The sequence below is a fragment of the Phyllobates terribilis genome, unplaced genomic scaffold, assembly GCF_046119375.1.
Source record: "Phyllobates terribilis strain yellow unplaced genomic scaffold, ASM4611937v1 Scaffold_9__5_contigs__length_417890890, whole genome shotgun sequence".
NCBI lineage: Eukaryota > Metazoa > Chordata > Amphibia > Anura > Dendrobatidae > Phyllobates > Phyllobates terribilis.
This window is the reverse complement of record NW_027362769.1, coordinates 390,699,695-390,723,532: the sequence shown is the minus strand read 5'-3', so window position 1 is coordinate 390,723,532 and position 23,838 is coordinate 390,699,695. Positions and strand designations below refer to the sequence as shown.

General features: G+C 48.7%; 1 protein-coding gene across 1 annotated transcript in view; it reads left to right on the top strand.

Annotated features, from left to right (window-relative positions):
* The window catches only part of LOC141162508 (uncharacterized), a 64,182-nt gene that overhangs the window by 35,038 nt on the left and 5,306 nt on the right, over positions 1-23,838 (top strand). The window lies entirely within an intron of this gene.

Below are 23,838 nucleotides of genomic sequence, written 5' to 3'. Positions count from 1 at the left end.
CCTCACACATATATACAGCTACGACGCAGCTTGTATCCCGCCCTCACACATATATACAGCTACGACGCAGCTTGTATCCCACCCTCACACATATATACAGCTACGACACAGCTTGTATCCTGCCCTCACACATATATACAGCTACGACACAGCTTGTATCCCGCCCTCACACATATATACAGCTATGACACAGCTTGTATCCCACCCTCACACATATATACAGCTACGACACAGCTTGTATCCCACCCTCACACATATATACAGCTACGACACAGCTTGTATCCCACCCTCACACATATATACAGCTACGACACAGCTTGTATCCTGCCCTCACACATATATACAGCTACGACACAGCTTGTATCCCACCCTCACACATATATACAGCTACGACACAGCTTGTATTCCGCCCTCACACATATATACAGCTACGACACAGCTTGTATCCCGCCCTCACACATATATACAGCTACGACACAGCTTGTATCCCGCCCTCACACATATATACAGCTACGACACAGCTTGTATCTCGCCCTCCCACATATATACAGCTACGACACAGCTTGTATCCCACCCTCACACATATATACAGCTACGACACAGCTTGTATCCCGCCCTCACACATATATACAGCTACAACACAGCCTGTATCCCGCCCTCACACATATATACAGCTACGACACAGCTTGTATCCCGCCCTCACACATATGTAGCACCCTGAGGATTCGGCTGCTACAGGGGTATTACACCTCAACCCAGAGGTGTGATATTCCACTCCCGGGTAAGGATGGAGTGTGGAACTGAGCTAGTAGGCTGCATGCACTACACACATCCCATTTCCGGGGGACAGACCGATGGTACTCCCACTAGAGAAATGTGCAGGTACGACAGTGTCTGTTCCTGGCTGGAGTGGGAGGGGGGTGGAACATCCCAGTAGTGTAGGGGCAGATACGGGGAGCAGCCTGGGTAAAGCTAGGAGCTCATTGGGTGCTGGTCACCTGAGCTCACACATAGAGGGAGTATATAAGGTGGGCACCATCTTAGATCAGGGTCAGTCTGTGAGACGTCAGTCAGTCAGCCACAGTCAGTCAGTCAGACAGTCTGTCTGAGAACCTGAGAAGCAGAGCAGAGGAGAAGAGAGAGAGACCCAGAGGCGCAGAGGGGACCCCAAGAGCCCATAAGAGAGCTAATAGGGTGAAGGGTCGGCAACAGGGTACCGGATCCCAAGCTGGCAGAGGCTACAGCACACCTTAGCCAGGAACCGGAGGTCGTGGGCAGGATCTGCCACGATCACCCACTAAATCCACCCGGAAGGCAGACCAAGAATAGGGTCAGGGAGCCCAGAGGAGGCTTGACCAACAAGAGGCCCGAGGGAGCCGGACTTAGGTGGATCCCTGGTGGGAACGGCCAGAAGAAGGGAGAGACAGAAAGGAGCTCAGGACCACACTCCGGAGTTGCCTGGGAGTTGACCGAGTCCAGGACCTGGTGGACGCAGCACGGCTTGGGTGGTCACTGCTGTACACAGTGACCCGAGCAACACCAGTAAGTAAAACCCTGGAACTGCATTTTATGTCTCTGAGTCTCCTTGCTGCACCTTCACAACCACCATCCTCCCCGGCTGACCCCCTGAGGCTATACCCCTCCCGTTGGGGGTTATACTACCTAAGCTGCACACACATCACCAGCCTCAGCGGACCCTGCTGCAGCGGCGGCCTTTTGACCGCAAATCAACAGGTGGCGTAGTCGACATAAAAGAACATCTAGTAACATCTATAAGGACTGCCACACACTGAGTTTGACACCCTGGGCACGGACCGGGTCACAGCCACTCGGAGACTACAACCCCCATCTGATCCGGCTCCGGGTATCCCTAACAGCACTGGCCCAGGGGGCGCGTCACATATATACAGCTACGACACAGCTCGTATCCCACCCTCACACACATATACAGCTACGACACAGCTTGTATCCCGCCCTCACACATATATATACAGCTACGACACAGCTCGTATCCCGCCCTCACACATATATACAGCTACGACACAGCTTGTATCCCACCCTCACACATATATACAGCTACGACACAGCTTGTATCCCGCCCTCACACATATATACAGCTACGACACAGCTCGTATCCCACCCTCACACATATATACAGCTACGACACAGCTTGTATCCCGCCCTCACACATATATACAGCTACGACACAGCTCGTATCCCACCCTCACACACATATACAGCTACGACACAGCTTGTATCCCGCCCTCACACATATATACAGCTACGACACAGCTTGTATCCCACCCTCACACATATATACAGCTATGACACAGCTTGTATCCCGCCCTCACACATATATACAGCTACGACACAGCTTGTATCCCACCCTCACACATATATACAGCTACGACACAGCTTGTATCCCGCCCTCACACATATATACAGCTACGACACAGCTTGTATCCCACCCTCACACATATATACAGCTACGACACAGCTTGTGACGCGCCCCCTGGGCCTGTGTTGTGTAGCGTTGCGCACGCGGGGAATACCCGGAGCCGGATCTGTCGGGGTTAGTAGTCCTCGTGGCGGTGACCCGGTCCGTGCCCAGGGTGTCAACGCCACCCGTTGAATGCGGTTATGAAGCCGCCGCTGCAGGGCAGACCGCTGAGGCCGGTGGTACAGTTGTGCAGCGTCGGTAGTGTAACCCCCAACGGGAGGGGTATGGCCTCAGGGCAGCAGACGTGGATGATGGGGATAGCAGAATTGCACGCAGGCACCAGGAACCACTCAGAGACGGTGCGGTGTAGTTCAGGGTCTTTACTGGTGGCAAAGGTAGACCCTCCCGGGAGTACTGGCTAGCGATCGGGGCCTGGTCAGTCCGTGAGCAGATAGGATCTCCCCCGGCCAGGCGGAGTTGTAGGCCTCCCCAACTAATTGTACTCTTCCTGGCTACCTTGCTAGAAGCGGGTAAAAGTAGCCCACGTCCCTGAGTGTACCGTGTGGTGCTCACCCGTATGGCCGGTGACTCGGGGCCTTCTGGTAGCCTCCGCTCCACGACGGCGGTGCTGGTCCCTTGCGTGTGACCGTGCCTTCTGGTTTCTTGGCCAGAGGACCTGAAATCCCCTGCCGGACGGTTTCTGCTGCTGGGTATGGAACAGTCCCCACAGCCTCGGACTCCGTGTCCGGTGAGATCTCTTCAGTCAGGACGAGCTCTACAGCTTCCAGTCCTGGACCCCTTTTATCACTGCTCCCACAGAGCTCCTGATCTTGCTCTCCCTGCATCTGCTCCACTCCAGACCAGACTGTGTCTCTGTCTGGGACTCCTCTTCTTCTCTTCTTTTTCTTTCTACCTAACCCCACCTCAGCCCCAGTTTATATAGGGGAAGTTCTTCCCCTCCCAGGACTGGGCAGGAGGTGTGGCATGCTTAGGGTTCCTGACCAGGAGACCTCCCACCTGCTCACAGACGTAATATTGCTATTACTGTGGTAACCAGAACCCTGGGGTGCCACACTTGTATCCCACCCTCACACACATATACAGCTACGACACAGCTTGTATCCCGCCCTAACACATATATACAGCTACAACACAGCTTGTATCCCACCCTCACACATATATACAGCTACGACACAGCTTGTATCCCACCCTCACACATATATACAGCTACGACACAGCTTGTATCCCACCCTCACACATATATACAGCTAAGACACAGCTTGTATCCCACCCTCACACATATATACAGCTACGACACAGCTTGTATCCCGCCCTCACACATATATACAGCTACGACACAGCTTGTATCCCGCCCTCACACATATATACAGCTACGACACAGCTTGCATCCCACCCTCACACATATATACAGCTACGACACAGCTTGTATCCCACCCTCACACATATATACAGCTACGACACAGCTTGTATCCCACCCTCACACATATATACAGCTACGACACAGCTTGTATCCCACCCTCACACATATATACAGCTACAACACAGCTTGTATCCCACCCTCACACATATATACAGCTACGACACAGCTTGTATCCCGCCCTCACACATATATACAGCTACGACACAGCTTGTATCCCGCCCTCACACATATATACAGCTACGACACAGCTTGCATCCCACCCTCACACATATATACAGCTACGACACAGCTTGTATCCCACCCTCACACATATATACAGCTACGACACAGCTTGTATCCCGCCCTCACACATATATACAGCTACAACACAGCTTGTATCCCGCCCTCACACATATATACAGCTACGACACAGCTTGTATCCCGCCCTCACACATATATACAGCTACGACACAGCTTGTATCCCACCCTCACACATATATACAGCTACGACGCAGCTTGTATCCCGCCCTCACACATATATACAGCTACGACACAGCTTGTATCCCGCCCTCACACATATATACAGCTACGACACAGCTTGTATCCCGCCCTCACACATATATACAGCTACGACACAGCTTGTATCCCGCCCTCACACATATATACAGCTACGACACAGCTCGTATCCCGCCCTCACACATATATACAGCTACGACACAGCTCGTATCCCACCTTCACACATATATACAGCTAGGACACAGCTCGTATACCGCCCTCACACATATATACAGCTACGACACAGCTCGTATCCCGCCCTCACACATATATACAGCTACGACACAGCTTGTATCCCGCCCTCACACATATATACAGCTACGACACAGCTTGTATCCCACCCTCACACATATATACAGCTACGACACAGCTTGTATCCCGCCCTCACACATATATACAGCTACGACACAGCTTGTATCCCGCCCTCACACATATATACAGCTACGACACAGCTTGTATCCCACCCTCACACATATATACAGCTACGACACAGCTTGTATCCCACCCTCACACATATATACAGCTACGACACAGCTTGTATCCCGCCCTCACACATATATACAGCTACGACACAGCTTGTATCCCGCCCTCACACATATATACAGCTACGACACAGCTTGTATCCCACCCTCACACATATATACAGCTACGACACAGCTTGTATCCCACCCTCACACATATATACAGCTACGACACATCTTGTATCCCGCCCTCACACATATATACAGCTACGACACAGCTTGTATCCCACCCTCACACATATATACAGCTACGACACAGCTTGTATCCCGCCCTCACACATATATACAGCTACGACACAGCCTGTATCCCGCCCTCACACATATATACAGCTACGACACAGCTTGTATCCCGCCCTCACACATATATACAGCTACGACACAGCTCGTATCCCGCCCTCACACATATATACAGCTACGACGCAGCTTGTATCCCACCCTCACACATATATACAGCCAGGGGCGGAACTACCGCCCGTGCAGTCGGTTCATTGAACGGGGGCCCCCGAGGGAGAGGGGGCCCCTCCAGCCTCCAACAGTGCCGTCATCAGGGCATGACTGCCCTGACTCCAGCATGGGGCCCGGCCGGTCGGGGCCCCCTCGGAGCCCCATTGGGGCCCCCCTCTTGTGCGTCTCCTCATGGGGCCCCCCCCCGCAGGACCCCCCGCTGTCACATGACCCCCCCGCTGTCACATGACCGGAGATGTCCCTGCGCTCAGCGTGGGTGTGACATCCTGCATGAGGCATTATATGGGGGGGGGGAGGTGGTGTGACATCCTGCATGGGGCATTATATGAGGGGGTGACATCCTGCATGGGGCATTATATGGGGGGGGGGTGGTGTGACATCCTGCACGGGGCATTATATGAGGGGGTGACATTCTGCATGGGGCATTATATGGGGGGAGAGGTGACATCCTGCATGGGGCATTATAAGATGGGGAGGGGGGAATTGACATCCTGCATGGGGCATTATGAGGAGGGTGGGTGTGACATACTGCATGGGGCATTGTAAGGAGCGGGGTGTGTGACCTCCTGCATGGGGCATTATAAGGGAGGGGGGTGTGACCTCCTGCACGGGGCATTATAAGGGAGGGGGTGGTCTGACATATTGCATGGGGCATTGAAAAGGTGGGAAGTGACATCCTGCAAGGGGCATTATATGGGGGGGAGAGGTGACATCCTGCATGGGGCATTTTATGGGGGGTAGAGGTGACATCCTGCATAGGGCATTAAAAGGGAGGTGTCATCCTGCATGGGGCATTATAAGGGGGAAACAGCCTGCATGGAGCATTACATGGGGGGGAATATTCTGTACGGAGTGTTATATGGGGGTCAGTATTCTGTATGGAGCGTTATATGGGGGACAGTATCCTGTATGGAGCGTTATATGGGGACCAGTATCCTGTATGGATCATTATATGGGGACCAGTATCCTGTATGGAGCATTATAAGGGGGTCAGTATCCTGTATGGAGCATTATATGGTGCCCATAATATTGTATGGAGGACTATACTGTCCGGTCTACACTGTGTGCTGTGAGGATTCGCCGGTTTCTGAGCTATTGTAAAATTTACAATAGATATCGCTCATGTAATGTAGTAAGCGAAATCCTTGGCCTTGTAGTATATATATATATTTCTCTGTGGTATCTGTGCATCATGAATCATGGTATGTGTTAAAGGGGCCCACTGAAACTCTGTCGCCCAGGGCCCACAAAAACCTGGAGCCGGCCCTGGGGGTAAGTACAGTATAACAAGTTTTATTTTTTTAAAATACAATTAATTAACTAGGAGTGGGGGGAATCAGAGATGCACGGGGGGATGAGAGATGCACGGGGGGGAGGGGCCCGTCATGCCTCCTATGAAGGGCAGGGGGGCCCAAAAAAATTCTTGCACAGGGGCCCACTACAGTCTGTGTCCGCCCCTGTATACAGCTACGACACAGCTTGTATCCCACCCTCACACATATATACAGCTACGACACAGCTTGTATCCCACCCTCACACATATATACAGCTACGACACAGCTTGTATCCCACCCTCACACATATATACAGCTACGACACAGCTTGTATCCCGCCCTCACACATATATACAGCTACGACACAGCTTGTATCCCACCCTCACACATATATACAGCTACGACACAGCTTGTATCCCGCCCTCACACATATATACAGCTACGACACAGCTTGTATCCCGCCCTCACACATATATACAGCTACGACACAGCTTGTATCCCACCCTCACACATATATACAGCTACGACACAGCTTGTATCCCACCCTCACACATATATACAGCTACGACACAGCTTGTATCCCACCCTCACACATATATACAGCTACAACACAGCTTGTATCCCACCCTCACACATATATACAGCTAGGACACAGCTTGTGTAGCACCCTGAGGATTCGGCTGCTACAGGGGTATTGCACCTCAACCCAGAGGTGTGATATTCCACTCCCGGGTAAGGATGGAGTGTGGAACTGAGCTCAGTTAGCTGCATGCACTACACACATCCCATTTCCGAGGAACAGACCGACGGTACTCCCACTAGAGAAATGTGCAGGTACGACAGTGTCTGTTCCTGGCTGGAGTGGGAGGGGGGTGGAACATCCCAGTAGTGTAGGGGCAGATAGGGGGAGCAGCCTGGGTAAAGCTAGGAGCTCATTGGGTGCTGGTCACCTGAGCTCACACATAGAGGGAGTATATAAGGTGGGCACCATCTTAGATCAGGGTCTTTGTAGAGGAAGGGAGCAGAGGAGAAGAGCAGCTCCAAGGCCAAGAGAGAGAGAGGAGAAAGAAAGATCCAGAGGGGGAGAAAGAAGGAACTCCAAGAGCCAAATTAGACCAGAGGGTGAAGAGTTGGCAACAGGGTACCGGATCCCAAGCTGGCAGAGGCTACAGCACACCTTAGCCAGGAACCGGAGGTCGTGGGCAGGACTGATCTGCCACGATCACCCACTAAATCCACCCGGAAGGCAGACCAGGAATAGGGTCAGGGAACCCAGAGACAAGGGTTTACCACCAAGAGGCCCGAGGGAGCCGGACATAGGTGGATCCCTGGTGGGGAAGGCCAGAGAAGAGGACAGGACAGAAAGGGAGCTCAGGACCACGCTCCAGAATCACCTGGGGGTTGGCCGAGTCCAGGACCTGGTGGACGCAGCACGGCTCGGGTGGTCACTTAAGGCCGGAGTGACCAGAACAACTGCAGTAAGTAAACAAACCCTGAACTGCACAGCCCGACTCTGAGTCTCATTTCCATCCCCGCTGCACCACCACAACCCCCATCCTCTGCAACTGACCCCCTGAGGCTATACCCCTCCCGTTGGGGGTTATACTACCTGAGCTGCACATACATCACCAGCCTCAGCGGACCCTGCTGTAGCGGCGGCCGTATTGACCGCAATTCAACGGGTGGCGTAGTCGACACAAAAGAAAATCTAGAAACATCATAAGGACTGCCACACACTGAGCTTGACACCCTGGGCACGGACCGGGTCACAGCCACTCGGAGACTACAACCCCCATCTGATCCGGCTCCGGGTATCCCCAACAACACTGGCCCAGGGGGCGCGTCACTTGTATCCCGCCCTCACACATGTATACAGCTACGACACAGCTTGTATCCCACCCTCACACATATATACAGCTACGACACAGCTCGTATCCCGCCCTCACACATATATACAGCTACGACACAGCTTGTATCCAGCCCTCACACATATATACAGCTACGACACAGCTTGTATCCCACCCTCACACATATATACAGCTACGACACAGCTTGTATCCCACCCTCACACATATATACAGCTACGACACAGCTTGTATCCCACCCTCACACATATATACAGCTACGACACAGCTTGTATCCCGCCCTCACACATATATACAGCTACGACGCAGCTTGTATCCCGCCCTCACACATATATACAGCTACGACGCAGCTTGTATCCCGCCCTCACACATATATACAGCTACGACACAGCTTGTATCCCGCCCTCACACATATATACAGCTACGACACAGCCTGTATCCCGCCCTCACACATATATACAGCTACGACACAGCTTGTATCCCACCCTCACACATATATACAGCTACGACACAGCTTGTATCCCACCCTCACACATATATACAGCTACGACACAGCTTGTATCCCGCCCTCACACATATATACAGCTACAACACAGCTTGTATCCCGCCCTCACACATATATACAGCTACGACACAGCTTGTATCCCGCCCTCACACATATATACAGCTACGACACAGCTTGTATCCCGCCCTCACACATATATACAGCTACGACACAGCTTGTATCCCACCCTCACACATATATACAGCTACGACACAGCTTGTATCCAGCCCTCACACATATATACAGCTACGACACAGCTTGTATCCCACCCTCACACATATATACAGCTACGACACAGCTTGTATCCCGCCCTCACACATATATACAGCTACGACACAGCTTGTATCCAGCCCTCACACATATATACAGCTACGACACAGCTTGTATCCCGCCCTCACACATATATACAGCTACGACACAGCTTGTATCCCACCCTCACACATATATACAGCTACGACACAGCTTGTATCCCGCCCTCACACATATATACAGCTACGACACAGCCTGTATACCGCCCTCACACATATATACAGCTACGACACAGCTTGTATCCCACCCTCACACATATATACAGCTACGACACAGCTCGTATCCCGCCCTCACACATATATACAGCTACGACACAGCTTGTATCCCGCCCTCACACATATATACAGCTACGACACAGCTTGTATCCCACCCTCACACATATATACAGCTACGACGCAGCTTGTATCCCACCCTCACACATATATACAGCTACGACGCAGCTTGTATCCCGCCCTCACACATATATACAGCTACGACGCAGCTTGTATCCCACCCTCACACATATATACAGCTACGACACAGCTTGTATCCTGCCCTCACACATATATACAGCTACGACACAGCTTGTATCCCACCCTCACACATATATACAGCTACGACACAGCTTGTATCCCGCCCTCACACATATATACAGCTATGACACAGCTTGTATCCCACCCTCACACATATATACAGCTACGACACAGCTTGTATCCCACCCTCACACATATATACAGCTACGACACAGCTTGTATCCCACCCTCACACATATATACAGCTACGACACAGCTTGTATCCTGCCCTCACACATATATACAGCTACGACACAGCTTGTATCCCACCCTCACACATATATACAGCTACGACACAGCTTGTATCCCGCCCTCACACATATATACAGCTACGACACAGCTTGTATCCCGCCCTCACACATATATACAGCTATGACACAGCTTGTATCCCACCCTCACACATATATACAGCTACGACACAGCTTGTATCCCACCCTCACACATATATACAGCTACGACACAGCTTGTATCCCGCCCTCACACATATATACAGCTACGACACAGCTTGTATCCCGCCCTCACACATATATACAGCTATGACACAGCTTGTATCCCACCCTCACACATATATACAGCTACGACACAGCTTGTATCCCGCCCTCACACATATATACAGCTACGACACAGCTTGTATCCCACCCTCACACATATATACAGCTACGACACAGCTTGTATACCGCCCTCACACATATATACAGCTACGACACAGCTTGTATCCCACCCTCACACATATATACAGCTACGACACAGCTTGTATCCCACCCTCACACATATATACAGCTACGACACAGCTTGTATCCCACCCTCACACATATATACAGCTACGACACAGCCTGTATCCCGCCCTCACACATATATACAGCTACGACACAGCTTGTATCCCGCCCTCACACATATATACAGCTACGACACAGCTTGTATCCCACCCTCACACATATATACAGCTACGACACAGCTTGTATCCCGCCCTCACACATATATACAGCTACGACACAGCTTGTATCCCACCCTCACACATATATACAGCTACGACACAGCTTGTATCCCGCCCTCACACATATATACAGCTACGACACAGCTTGTATCCCGCCCTCACACATATATACAGCTACGACACAGCTTGTATCTCGCCCTCCCACATATATACAGCTACGACACAGCTTGTATCCCGCCCTCACACATATATACAGCTACGACACAGCTCGTATCCCGCCCTCACACATATATACAGCAACGACACAGCTTGTATCCCGCCCTCACACATATATACAGCTACGACACAGCTTGTATCCCACCCTCACACATATATACAGCTACGACACAGCTTGTATCCCGCCCTCACACATATATACAGCTACGACACAGCTTGTATCCCGCCCTCACACATATATACAGCTACGACACAGCTTGTATCCCACCCTCACACATATATACAGCTACGACACAGCTTGTATCCCGCCCTCACACATATATACAGCTACGACACAGCTTGTATCCCACCCTCACACATATATACAGCTACGACACAGCTTGTATCCCGCCCTCACACATATATACAGCTACGACACAGCTTGTATCCCGCCCTCACACATATATACAGCTACGACACAGCTTGTATCCCACCCTCACACATATATACAGCTACGACACAGCTTGTATCCCGCCCTCACACATATATACAGCTACGACACAGCTTGTATCCCACCCTCACACATATATACAGCTACGACACAGCCTGTATCCCACCCTCACACATATATACAGCTACGACACAGCTTGTATCTCGCCCTCATACATATATACAGCTACGACACAGCTTGTATCCCGCCCTCACACATATATACAGCTACGACACAGCTTGTATCTCGCCCTCCCACATATATACAGCTACGACACAGCTTGTATCTCGCCCTCATACATATATACAGCTACGACACAGCTTGTATCCCGCCCTCACACATATATACAGCTACGACACAGCTTGTATCCCACCCTCACACATATATACAGCTACGACACAGCCTGTATCCCGCCCTCACACATATATACAGCTACGACGCAGCTTGTATCCCACCCTCACACATATATACAGCTACAACACAGCTTGTATCCCGCCCTCACACATATATACAGCTATGACACAGCTTGTATCCCACCCTCACACATATATACAGCTACGACACAGCTTGTATCCCACCCTCACACATATATACAGCTACGACACAGCTTGTATCCCGCCCTCACACATATATACAGCTACGACACAGCTTGTATCCCGCCCTCACACATATATACAGCTATGACACAGCTTGTATCCCGCCCTCACACATATATATACAGCTACGACACAGCTTGTATCCCACCCTCACACATATATACAGCTACGACACAGCTTGTATCCCGCCCTCACACATATATACAGCTACGACACAGCTTGTATCCCCCCCTCACACATATATACAGCTACGACACAGCTTGTATCCCGCCCTCACACATATATACAGCTACGACACAGCTTGTATCCCACCCTCACACATATATACAGCTACGACACAGCTTGTATCCCACCCTCACACATATACACAGCTACGACACAGCTTGTATCCCGCCCTCACACATATATACAGCTACGACACAGCTTGTATCCCGCCCTCACACATATATACAGCTACGACACAGCTTGTATCCCACCCTCACACATATATACAGCTACGACACAGCTTGTATCCCGCCCTCACACATATATACAGCTACGACACAGCTTGTATCCCACCCTCACACATATATACAGCTACGACACAGCTTGTATCCCGCCCTCACACATATATACAGCTATGACACAGCTTGTATCCCACCCTCACACATATATACAGCTACGACACAGCTTGTATCCCGCCCTCACACATATACACAGCTACGACACAGCTTGTATCCCGCCCTCACACATATATACAGCTACGACACAGCTTGTATCCCGCCCTCACACATATATACAGCTACGACACAGCTTGTATCCCGCCCTCACACATATATACAGCTATGACACAGCTTGTATCCCACCCTCACACATATATACAGCTACGACACAGCTTGTATCCCACCCTCACACATATATACAGCTACGACACAGCTTGTATCCCGCCCTCACACATATATACAGCTACGACACAGCTTGTATCCCGCCCTCACACATATATACAGCTATGACACAGCTTGTATCCCGCCCTCACACATATATATACAGCTACGACACAGCTTGTATCCCACCCTCACACATATATACAGCTACGACACAGCTTGTATCCCGCCCTCACACATATATACAGCTACGACACAGCTTGTATCCCGCCCTCACACATATATACAGCTACGACACAGCTTGTATCCCCCCCTCACACATATATACAGCTACGACACAGCTTGTATCCCGCCCTCACACATATATACAGCTACGACACAGCTTGTATCCCACCCTCACACATATATACAGCTACGACACAGCTTGTATCCCACCCTCACACATATACACAGCTACGACACAGCTTGTATCCCGCCCTCACACATATATACAGCTACGACACAGCTTGTATCCCGCCCTCACACATATATACAGCTACGACACAGCTTGTATCCCACCCTCACACATATATACAGCTACGACACAGCTTGTATCCCGCCCTCACACATATATACAGCTACGACACAGCTTGTATCCCACCCTCACACATATATACAGCTACGACACAGCTTGTATCCCGCCCTCACACATATATACAGCTATGACACAGCTTGTATCCCACCCTCACACATATATACAGCTACGACACAGCTTGTATCCCACCCTCACACATATATACAGCTACGACACAGCTTGTATCCCGCCCTCACACATATATACAGCTACGACACAGCTTGTATCCCGCCCTCACACATATACACAGCTACGACACAGCTTGTATCCCGCCCTCACACATATATACAGCTACGACACAGCTTGTATCCCGCCCTCACACATATATACAGCTACGACACAGCTTGTATCCCGCCCTCACACATATATACAGCTGTGACGCAGCTCCGCTCTGTAGTAATGTAGCTGAAAGATAGAAATCGGCAAAGCAGGAAGGAAAGGAACAGATCAGGAAACCTGACTAACTGGGAGTTCTGGGGACGCAAGATAACTCATGTAAGATAATATCTACTGGTATATACAGGAACCTAGACTCACATATATACATGCATAAAATCATACTGCCAATGTTATAAATGGAAAAATATATTAAATGAGAGATTTATTAAAATAATCTGGACTAGTAGATATATTCTTGTACATAGGGGGCAGTATTATAGTAGTTATATTCTTGTACATAGGAGCAGTATTATTGTAGTTATATTATTGTACATAGGGGCAGTATTATAGTAGTTATATTCTTGTACATAGGGGGCAGTATTATAGTAGTTATATTCTTGTACATAGGGGGCAGTATTATAGTAGTTATATTCTTGTACATAGGGGCAGTATTATAGTAGTTATATTCTTGTACATAGGGGGCAGTATTATAGTAGTTATATTCTTGTACATAGGGAGCAGTATTCTAGTAGTTATATTCTTGTACATAGGGGCAGTATTCTAGTAGTTATATTCTTGTACATAGGGGGCAGTATTATAGTAGTTATATTCTTGTACATAGGGGGCAGTATTATAGTAGTTATATTCTTGTACATAGGGGCAGTATTATAGTAGTTATATTCTTGTACATAGGGGGCAGTATTATAGTAGTTATATTCTTGTACATAGGGAGCAGTATTCTAGTAGTTATATTCTTGTACATAGGGGCAGTATTATAGTAGTTATATTCTTGTACATAGGGGGCAGTATTATAGTAGTTATATTGATGTACATAGGGGGCAGTATTATAGTAGTTATATTGATGTACATAGGGGGCAGTATTATAGTAGTTATATTCTTGCACATAGGAGCAGTATTATAGTAGTTATATTCTTGTACATAGGAGCAGTATTATAGCAGTTATATTCTTGTACATAGGGGGCAGTATTATAGTAGTTATATTCTTGTACATAGGGGGCAGTATTATAGTAGTTATATTCTTGTACATAGGGGCAGTATTATAGTAGTTATATTCTTGTACATAGGGGGCAGTATTATAGTAGTTATATTGATGTACATATGGGGCAGTATTATAGTAGTTATATTCTTGTACATAGGAGCAGTATTATAGCAGTTATATTCTTGTACATAGGGGTCAGTATTGTAGTAGTTATATTCTTGTACATAGGGGCAGTATTATAGTAGTTATATTCTTGTACATAGGAGCAGTATTATAGTAGTTATATTCTTGTACAGAGGGGGCAGTATTATAGTAGTTATATTCTTGTACGTAGGGAGCAGTATTATAGTAGTTATGTTCCTGTACATAGGGAGCAGTATTATAGTAGTTATATTCTTGTACATAGGAGCAGTATTATAGTAGTTATATTCTTGTACATATGGGGCAGTATTATAGTAGTTATATTCTTGTACGTAGGGCGCAGTATTATAGTAGTTATGTTCCTGTACATAGGGAGCAGTATTATAGTAGTTATATTCTTGTACGTAGGGAGCAGTATTATAGTAGTTATGTTCCTGTACATAGGGAGCAGTATTATAGTAGTTATATTCTTGTACATAGGGGCAGTATTATAGTAGTTATATTCTTGTACATATGGGGCAGTATTATAGTAGTTATATTCTTGTACGTAGGGCGCAGTATTATAGTAGATATATTCTTGTACATAGGGGGCAGTATTATAGTAGTTATATTCTTGTACACAGGGGCAGTATTATAGTCGTTATATTCTTGTACATAGGGGCAGTATTATAGTAGTTATATTCTTGTACATAGGGGGCAGTATTATAGTAGTTATATTCTTGTACATAGGGGGCAGTATTATAGTAGTTATATTCTTGTACATAGGGGGCAGTATTATAGTAGTTATATTCTTGTACATATGGGCAGTATTATGGTAGTTATATTCTTGTACATAGGGGGCAGTATTATAGCAGTTATATTCTTGTACATAGGGGGCAGTATTATAGTAGTTATATTCTTGTACACAGGGGCAGTATTATAGTAGTTATATTCTTGTACATAGGGGCAGTATTATAGTATTTATATTCTTGTACATAGGGGGCAGTATTATAGTAGTTATATTCTTGTACATAGGGGGCAGTATTATAGTAGTTATATTCTTCTACATACGGGGCAGTATTATAGTAGTTATATTCTTGTACATAGGGGGCAGTATTATAGTAGTTATATTCTTGTACGTAGGGGGCAGTATTATAGTAGTTATATTCTTGTAGATAGGGGCTGTATTATAGTAGTTATATTCTTGTACATAGGGGGCAGTATTATAGTAGTTATATTCTTGTACATAGGGGGAAGTATTATAGTAGTTATATTCTTGTATATAGGGGCAGTATTATAGTAGTTATATTCTTGTACATAGGGGGCAGTATTTGTTAGAACCCTCCTGTTTGTTTTTTCTATCTTGCGGTTTGCGGTCATGTGACCATCTGCCTTTATATTCCAGCTCTGCCCTTCTGGCTTTGCTGGACCTCAATGTTCTACTGTCTCTCTAGCCAGGTGCTTCTGTGCCTTTCTCTGTCAAGTTTGCTTGGTCCTCTGTGACCTCTAGTACTTTTTGTCAGTTTGTCTTTTTGTGTTCTGCAACAACTTCTGTTTAGGAGGAGTCCCATTTTTGTCCCAGTCCTTAGTTCTTTTAGGGACCCCTCCCCTTAATTCTATAGGTCTTCGTTCAGACTAGCCGAGGACTAAGGCGGGTCTGTTCACTAGGAACAGGCAGCCCGCTACATTGTAGGGATTCAGCTTAGTCTTACTGTAGGGACAGCTTTCCCCTATCTTTCCTTAGTACATGTTGCAGATCATAACAGTATTATAGTAGTTATATTCTTGTACATAGGAGCAGTATTATAGTAGTTATATTCTTGTACATAGGGGGCAGTATTATAGTAGTTATATTCCTGTACATAGGAGCAGCATTATAGTAGTTATATTCTTGTACATAGGAGGCAGTATTATTGTAGTTATATTCTTGTACATAGGGGGCAGTATTATAGTAGTTATATTCTTGTAGATAGGAGCAGTATTATAGTAGTTATATTCTTGTAGATAGGGGCAGTATTATAGTAGTTATATTCTTGTACATAGGAGCAGTATTATAGTATGGTTTCCGTCCAGGATTTGGCTCAACGCCTGCAGGGATTGTCTCTGGAGGTGGCCGAGCTTCAGCAACACGTGAGTAGCTGTTCTGGAGCGCATTTTGTCGAACCCAAGTGTAACATCCCTGGCGGCGTGCTTGCATAGTGCACCACCTCCCACTATGCAAGACCGCAATCTTACCTGTCAGTCCAGCCTGCAAATCTGGCTCCAGTTCATGCTGTGTGCATGCCTCTTGACTGACTGCTTAGGGCGGCGGCCCAGTTACTTCCTGATTCTTATAGCTGCTGTGGGCGCACACCTAATGCGTCTCCAGCCTATTGCTGTGAGTCAATGGATATTTAAACCCCCTCCACCCAGTAGGAGGTGCCTGAGCAACACTATCGTTCAGTGTGCTCCTTGACTCTGAAGTTGCCAGGTCCAGTTCTGCTTCTTGTCTGTTTCCGCCATCTCTGGGGGCTGCATACCCAGACCTGTTATCTGTGACTTCTTGTCCGCTTCCGCCATCTCTGGGGGCTGTATACCCAGGCTCGTTCTTGTATCTCTTTGCAGTAGCCGTTCCTGTCTGAACTGTATCCTAGCCAGTTACCTGTTTGTCTCTATGTCCGTACCTTCCCTTTTCCTGCAGTATCTAAACCTGCACCTAACTCCAACTCGTTGTCTCTGTACTTCTGTTTGTGAGTTTTGTGTCCACTCGCTACTTCATAGGAAGTACCTTGTGTGTATCTGGTTCTGCTTGTCCCTTTTCCCTTCCTCCATATCTTCCTGTATTTTCCAGTCTGTTCCTTGTGAACCGAGCCCTGTCCTCTCTACCTTGCCCACCGCTTCAGCGGTTTCCCTCTGCTCTGCCTTGCCCACCGCTCCGGCGGTTTCTCTCTGTTCTGACTTGTCCACCGCTCCGGCGGTTTCCCTCTGCTCTGCCTTACCCACCGCTCCGGCGGTTTGTCTCTGGTCTGACTTGCCCACCGTTCCGGCGGCTTCCCTCTGCTCTGCCTTACCCACCGCTCCGGCGGCTTCTATCTGCTCTGACTTACCCACCGCTCCGGCGGCTTCTCTCTGCTCTGACTTGCCCACCGCTCCGGCGGCTTCTCTCTGCTCTGCCTTGCTCACCGCACCAGCGGTTTCTCTCTGCTCTGACTTGCCCACCGCTCCGGCGGCTTCTCTCTGCTCTGACTTGCCCACCACTCCAGTGGCTTCTCTCTGCTCTGCCTTACCCACCGCTCCGGCGGTTTCGCTCTGCTCTGCCTTGCCCACTGCTCCGGCGGTTCCGCTCTGTTCTGCCTTGTCCACCGCACCTGCGGTTTCTCTCTGCTCTGCCTTGTCTACCGCTCCAGCGGTTCCGCTCTGCTCTGCCTTGCCCACCGCACCTGCGGTTTTCGCTCCGCTCTGCTTGCTCACCGCACCAGCAGTTCCTCTCTGTTCTGCCTTGTCCTCCGCTCCGGCGGTTTCGCTTTACTCTGCTTGTCTACTGCATCTGCGGCTCTGTACCGGTCTCCCAGTCTGTACTGGACCCTATCCAGCCTGCGCTCCAACCTGCTAGTACCTCCCTGTCTGCATACCAGCCGTGCTTGCCAGTGCCCACCTGTCTGCATACCAGCCGTGCTTGCCAGTGCCCACTTGTTTGCATACCAGCCGTACTTGCCAGTACCCACCTGTCTGCATACCAGCCGTACTTGCCAATACCCACCTGCCTGGATGCCAGTCTAGCCTGCCTGTTCCTGCATTCCCCAGTGTGGGTCAACAACTGTGACCGGGGTCTGACCTAGAGTCGCACCTGGTCCCTCTGCTCGGTTCCTCCTTGGTCCATGGAGTCGACTAAGCCGCCGTGCAACCTTGGTCGGATCAGGTTGATACTTAGTTACGCCCCTCCAGGCACTCCTCGGTTCATGGTACAGTGTGATCACTAATCACGCTCACGCCAGTCAGTCAGTCCGGGCGCGAGCGTAACACCAAGGTAGGACTGCCTGATGTTTTTTATGGTAAACAGCAAGATTTTTTTTCCTTTAAAAATGCTTGTTTGTTATATTTTCGTTTGAGACCGAGGTCCTCTGGGAATGAATCACAGCGCATTAGTTTTATTATGTCACTTTTGCGCAATGAACCACAGGGGTGGGCCTTTTCTCTCCAACCTAATGATCCGTGTTTAAGGTCTGCTAAAGAATCTTCTGCTATGGGGCTATTATATGACGATCCTGATCGAATCTCATCTGCTGAATCAGAACTTAGACGTTTGAATCAGGGGTCAGATGATGTTGAAAATTATTGCACACACTTCAGGAGATGGGCTTCAGAAGTGGAATGATTCGGCGCTGAGATGTTTATTTCTTGCTGGTCTGAGTGAAAGGGTTAAGGATTTGCTAATTGCATTCCCTGCACATGAGACACTGTAGGAGGCTATGCAGTTAGCTGTTCGTATAGACAGGAGACTGAGGTGCAGGCTCAATGAGGTAAAGACTCCTGTAATGTCAGGTCCTAGTCCCCAGAAAATCTGCTCTGACGGCGGGGAACCGATGGAGGTTGGGGGGATGTCACTCCGCTCTCAAGAAAGAGATCGGAGATTCGCCGAGGGATTGTGTCTTTATTGTGGTAAAGCTGACCATTTGATTAAGAACTGTGGGCGTCGTTTAAGTAAAGAAAAAAAAAAGGTCAGTTACGCCCGTATAGCTTGTTTACGCTCTGCAGGAGTGTTTCTTTCTGGGTGTACTACTTTGCAGGGAGATTTGATTGAATTTCAGGTATTTGTGGATTGTGGTTCAACACTTAATGTGATTGATAAAGGGTTTTTGGAAAATCTTAAATTGAAATCGAAACCTTTGTCATCACCTATTTCTGTGATTGCAATTGATAACACTCCTTTGAAATGTATTACTTACAAGACTGCTGCATTTCCTCTCACTATCAACGGTGTTCACCAAGAAATTTTGGACTTGGTTGTATTAGATATTTTACCCTCTCCGGTCATTCTAGGTTTGCCTTGGTTAAGACTGCACAAGCCTTTATTGGACTGGTCTACTAATGTGATTAAGTCTTGGAGTCCGAAGTGCTATGATAAATGTTGTAATGGTCGCATTGCGGCTGTGGAAAAAGGGGAATTACCGGTACCTATTCAAGATTTTTGGAGGTTTTTTTCGGAGGAGGAGTCGCAAGTTTTACCTCCTCATAGGGACTATGATTGCGCCATTGAGTTTGTTCTGGGTGCTACTCTTCCCAAAAGTCGCTTGTTTAATCTGACTATCCCTGAAAGAAAGGCCTTGGAGGAATACATACAGACTAGCCTGGCTGCTGGTCACATTAGACATTCTAAGTCGCCTGTGGCAGTTGGATTCTTCTTTGTTAAAAAAAAAGGACGGCGGTTTACGTCCATGTCTGGATTTTCGTGAAATTAATAAGATTACCTTACGCAATTCCTACCCATTTCCGTTAATTCCTGACTTGTTTAACCAGTTAGTGGGGGCCAAGTGGTTCTCTAAAATTGATCTCCGGGGGGCATACAATCTGTTACGTGTGAAGGAGGGTTCAGTTCTGCCCCTATCCTTATACAGCCTGATGAGACCAAACCTTTTTTGGTCGAGGTCGATGCTTCATAGGTGGGGGTCGGAGCAGTTTTATCTTAGGAGAACAAGGGAGGAGTACAACCTTGTGCCTTCTTTTCGAAAAAAAATTCGGAAACCGAACTGAATTATGATGTTGGAAATCGGGAGTTGCTGGCTATTAAACTTGCGTTTGAACACTGGCGTCATTTTTTGGAAGGCGCTAGATTTCCTATTCAGGTTTTCACAGATCATAAGAATTTGATCTATCTGGATGCTGCCAAGCGCTTGAATGCCCATCAAGCTAGGTGGGCACTTTTTTTTTCTCGGTTTCATTTTTCTGTTACTTACATCCCGGGTACTAAGAATGTTAAAGCCGATGCTTTATCTCGCAGCTTCTCTCCTACGGTCGGTGCCGTGGAGGAGGAGAGCATTTTACAGAAAGGAGTTGTGGTGGCGGCTTTGGACTCCGTTTTGGAGAATTGGATTCTGAATGCTCAAGATGATGCTCCATCTAACACTCCCCATGGGAGGTTGTTCGTGCCTAGAGCCTTTAGGAGAGATTTGTTTGTGGAGTGTCATGAGTCTCGGTTGGCAGGTCATCCAGGAATTTCGGAGACTAAGAGACTTATCAGTCGCAGTTTTTGGTGGCCTGGATGGCAGAAGGAAGTTATCAAGTGGGTGCGTCAGTGTACTGTGTGTGCTAGGTCAAAGGCTTCACATACTCCTGCTGCGGGGTTTCTTTGCTCTTTGGAGGTTCCTAGTGCGCCTTGGACGCATCTCACAATGGATTTTATTACTGATCTTCCTGTGTCCGAGGGTTTTACTGTCATCTGGGTGATCATGGACCATTTTAGTAAGATGTGTCATTTGGTTCCATTCATTAAGTTGCCCCGTGCCAAGACACTCGCTAAGGCGTTTGTTAAGGAGATTGTCAAGCTCCATGGCGTTCCCACGTGTAACGGGTCTGGGAGGCGGAACCTCTGAGCTACTATACAAGGGGGCGGTCCTTGTAAGGGAGCGGGTGGCAATCAGGGATGACGGGCAGGCAGTCACAGCAGGTGACCGGGACAGTCTCTGAGTGGACGGGCTGGAGGTCACGGAAAGTGACCGGGGCAGTCTCTGGATAAACGGGCAGGGAGTTACGGCAAGTGACCGGGGCAGTCTCTGGATGAACGGGCAGGGAGTTACGGCAAGTGACCGGGGCAGTCTCTGGGTAAAGGGTAGGTACGACCTGTGATGGCAAAGCCTCCGGGTAGGCTAGCAGGCAGATGGTAGATGTGTGCTCCCAGGTGAGCAAGCGAGAGTCTCTGGAATGGTAGGTGGTCACAGCACGTGACGGCGAAGCCTCCAGGTAGGCTAGCAGGCAGGTAACAGGTGGGCGCTCCCAGGTGAGCGGGCAGGAGTCTCTGGAAAGGCAGATGGTCACAGCACGTGATGGCGGAGCCTCCAGGTAGGCTAGCAGGCAGGTAACAGGTGTGCGCTCCCAGGTGAGCGGGCAAGCTGGTCCATAGACAGACTGACAGGAGTTGGAAGGCAGACCGTCGGACCTCAGGCTAGCAGGCAGGTGACTGGATATCAGGCAGGACAAAGGCAGCAAGCTGGCAGGAATCTGGCAGGTAACTGGCAGGTAACTGGCAACGGGACCTGAGGGCTGAAGCACAGGTGAGACACAGGTGCAAACAACATTGCTCGGGCACCTCCATTTTGGAGGAGGTGCCCTTTATATGGGAGGTCCTCCGGCAATTGGCCGGGGACTCCTTAGGACGGCGCGCGCGGTCCCTTTAAGAGAGGGGGAGCGCGCGCGCGCCCTAAGCACACTGCCGGGGAAGGAGCGCGCGCCGGAAGCAGCGGGGAGAGCAGCGCTGGAGGACGCCGCGCCAGGAGCGGGGAGGTGAGAGGGACGGCGTCTCTGCCTAGAACGGGGCAGAGACGTCGATGCTACACCACGGATATAGTTTCTGATAGAGGACCTCAGTTTGTGGCTCGCTTTTGGCGTGCTTTTTGTGATAGGTTGGGAGTCCATTTGTCATTTTCGTCTGGTTATCATCCTGAGTCAATGGACAGACTGAAAGAAAGAACCAGGATGTTGAACAGTTTTTGCGTTGTTTTGTGGCGGACAATCAAGAGGGGTGGTCTGAGTTTCTGCCTCTCGCAGAATTTGCTCTTAACAATCATACATCCTCCTCTGCTGGGTGTACTCCTTTTTTTTGTTCTACTGGGAGACATCCGTCTTTCGGTTCGTTCTCCAAATTGGGGTCGGCGGTATCGGAGGAGAATTTTTCCGGTGATTTGGAGAGAGTTTGGACTAATGTACGTTGTAACCTTCAAGAGGCTAACCAGAAGTCCAAGAAGTATTTTGACAGGAAACGTAAAGAGGTTTTGTTTTCTGTGGGTGACATGGTTTGGTTGTCCTCGAAGAACCTGCGGTTGAGGATTCCCTCTAAAAAACTGGGTCCTAAGTTTGTGGGTCCATTTAAAATGCTTCAGGTTGTTAACCCGTCTGCTGTTAGGTTGGATGTCCCTACTTCCTGGAAGATTAATCCTGTGTTTCATGTTTCCTTGTTGAAAAAGGCTGATGTATCTGATAGGGACGCCACTGTCACAGTTCCTCCGGTGGTGGAAGACGGCGAACATGAAATTTCTCGTATTTTGAATTCAAGATGGCATAGAGGGAGATTACAGTATCTTGTCTCCTGGAAGGGTTTCGGTCCCAAAGACAACTCCTGGGTAAGGACGGATGATGTCTCTGCTCCTAGGCTTGTTAAAGCTTTCCACAGGAGGTTTCTGGATAGGCCTGGGCGTGGAGGATCCGGAGGATCCTCATAAAAGAGGGGGCACTGTTAGAACCCTCCTGTTTGTTTTTTCTATCTTGCGGTTTGCGGTCACGTGACCATCTGCCTTTATATTCCAGCTCCGCCCTTCTGGCTTTGCTGGACTTCAGTGTTCTACTGTCTCTCTAGCCAGGTGCTTCTGTGCCTTTCTCTGTCAAGTTTGCTAGATCCTCTGGGACCTCTAGTACTTTTTGTCAGTTTGTCTTTTTGTGTTCTGCAACAACTTCTGTTTAGGAGGTGTCCCTTTTTTGTCCCAGTCCTTAGTTCTTTTAGGGACCCCTCCCCTTAA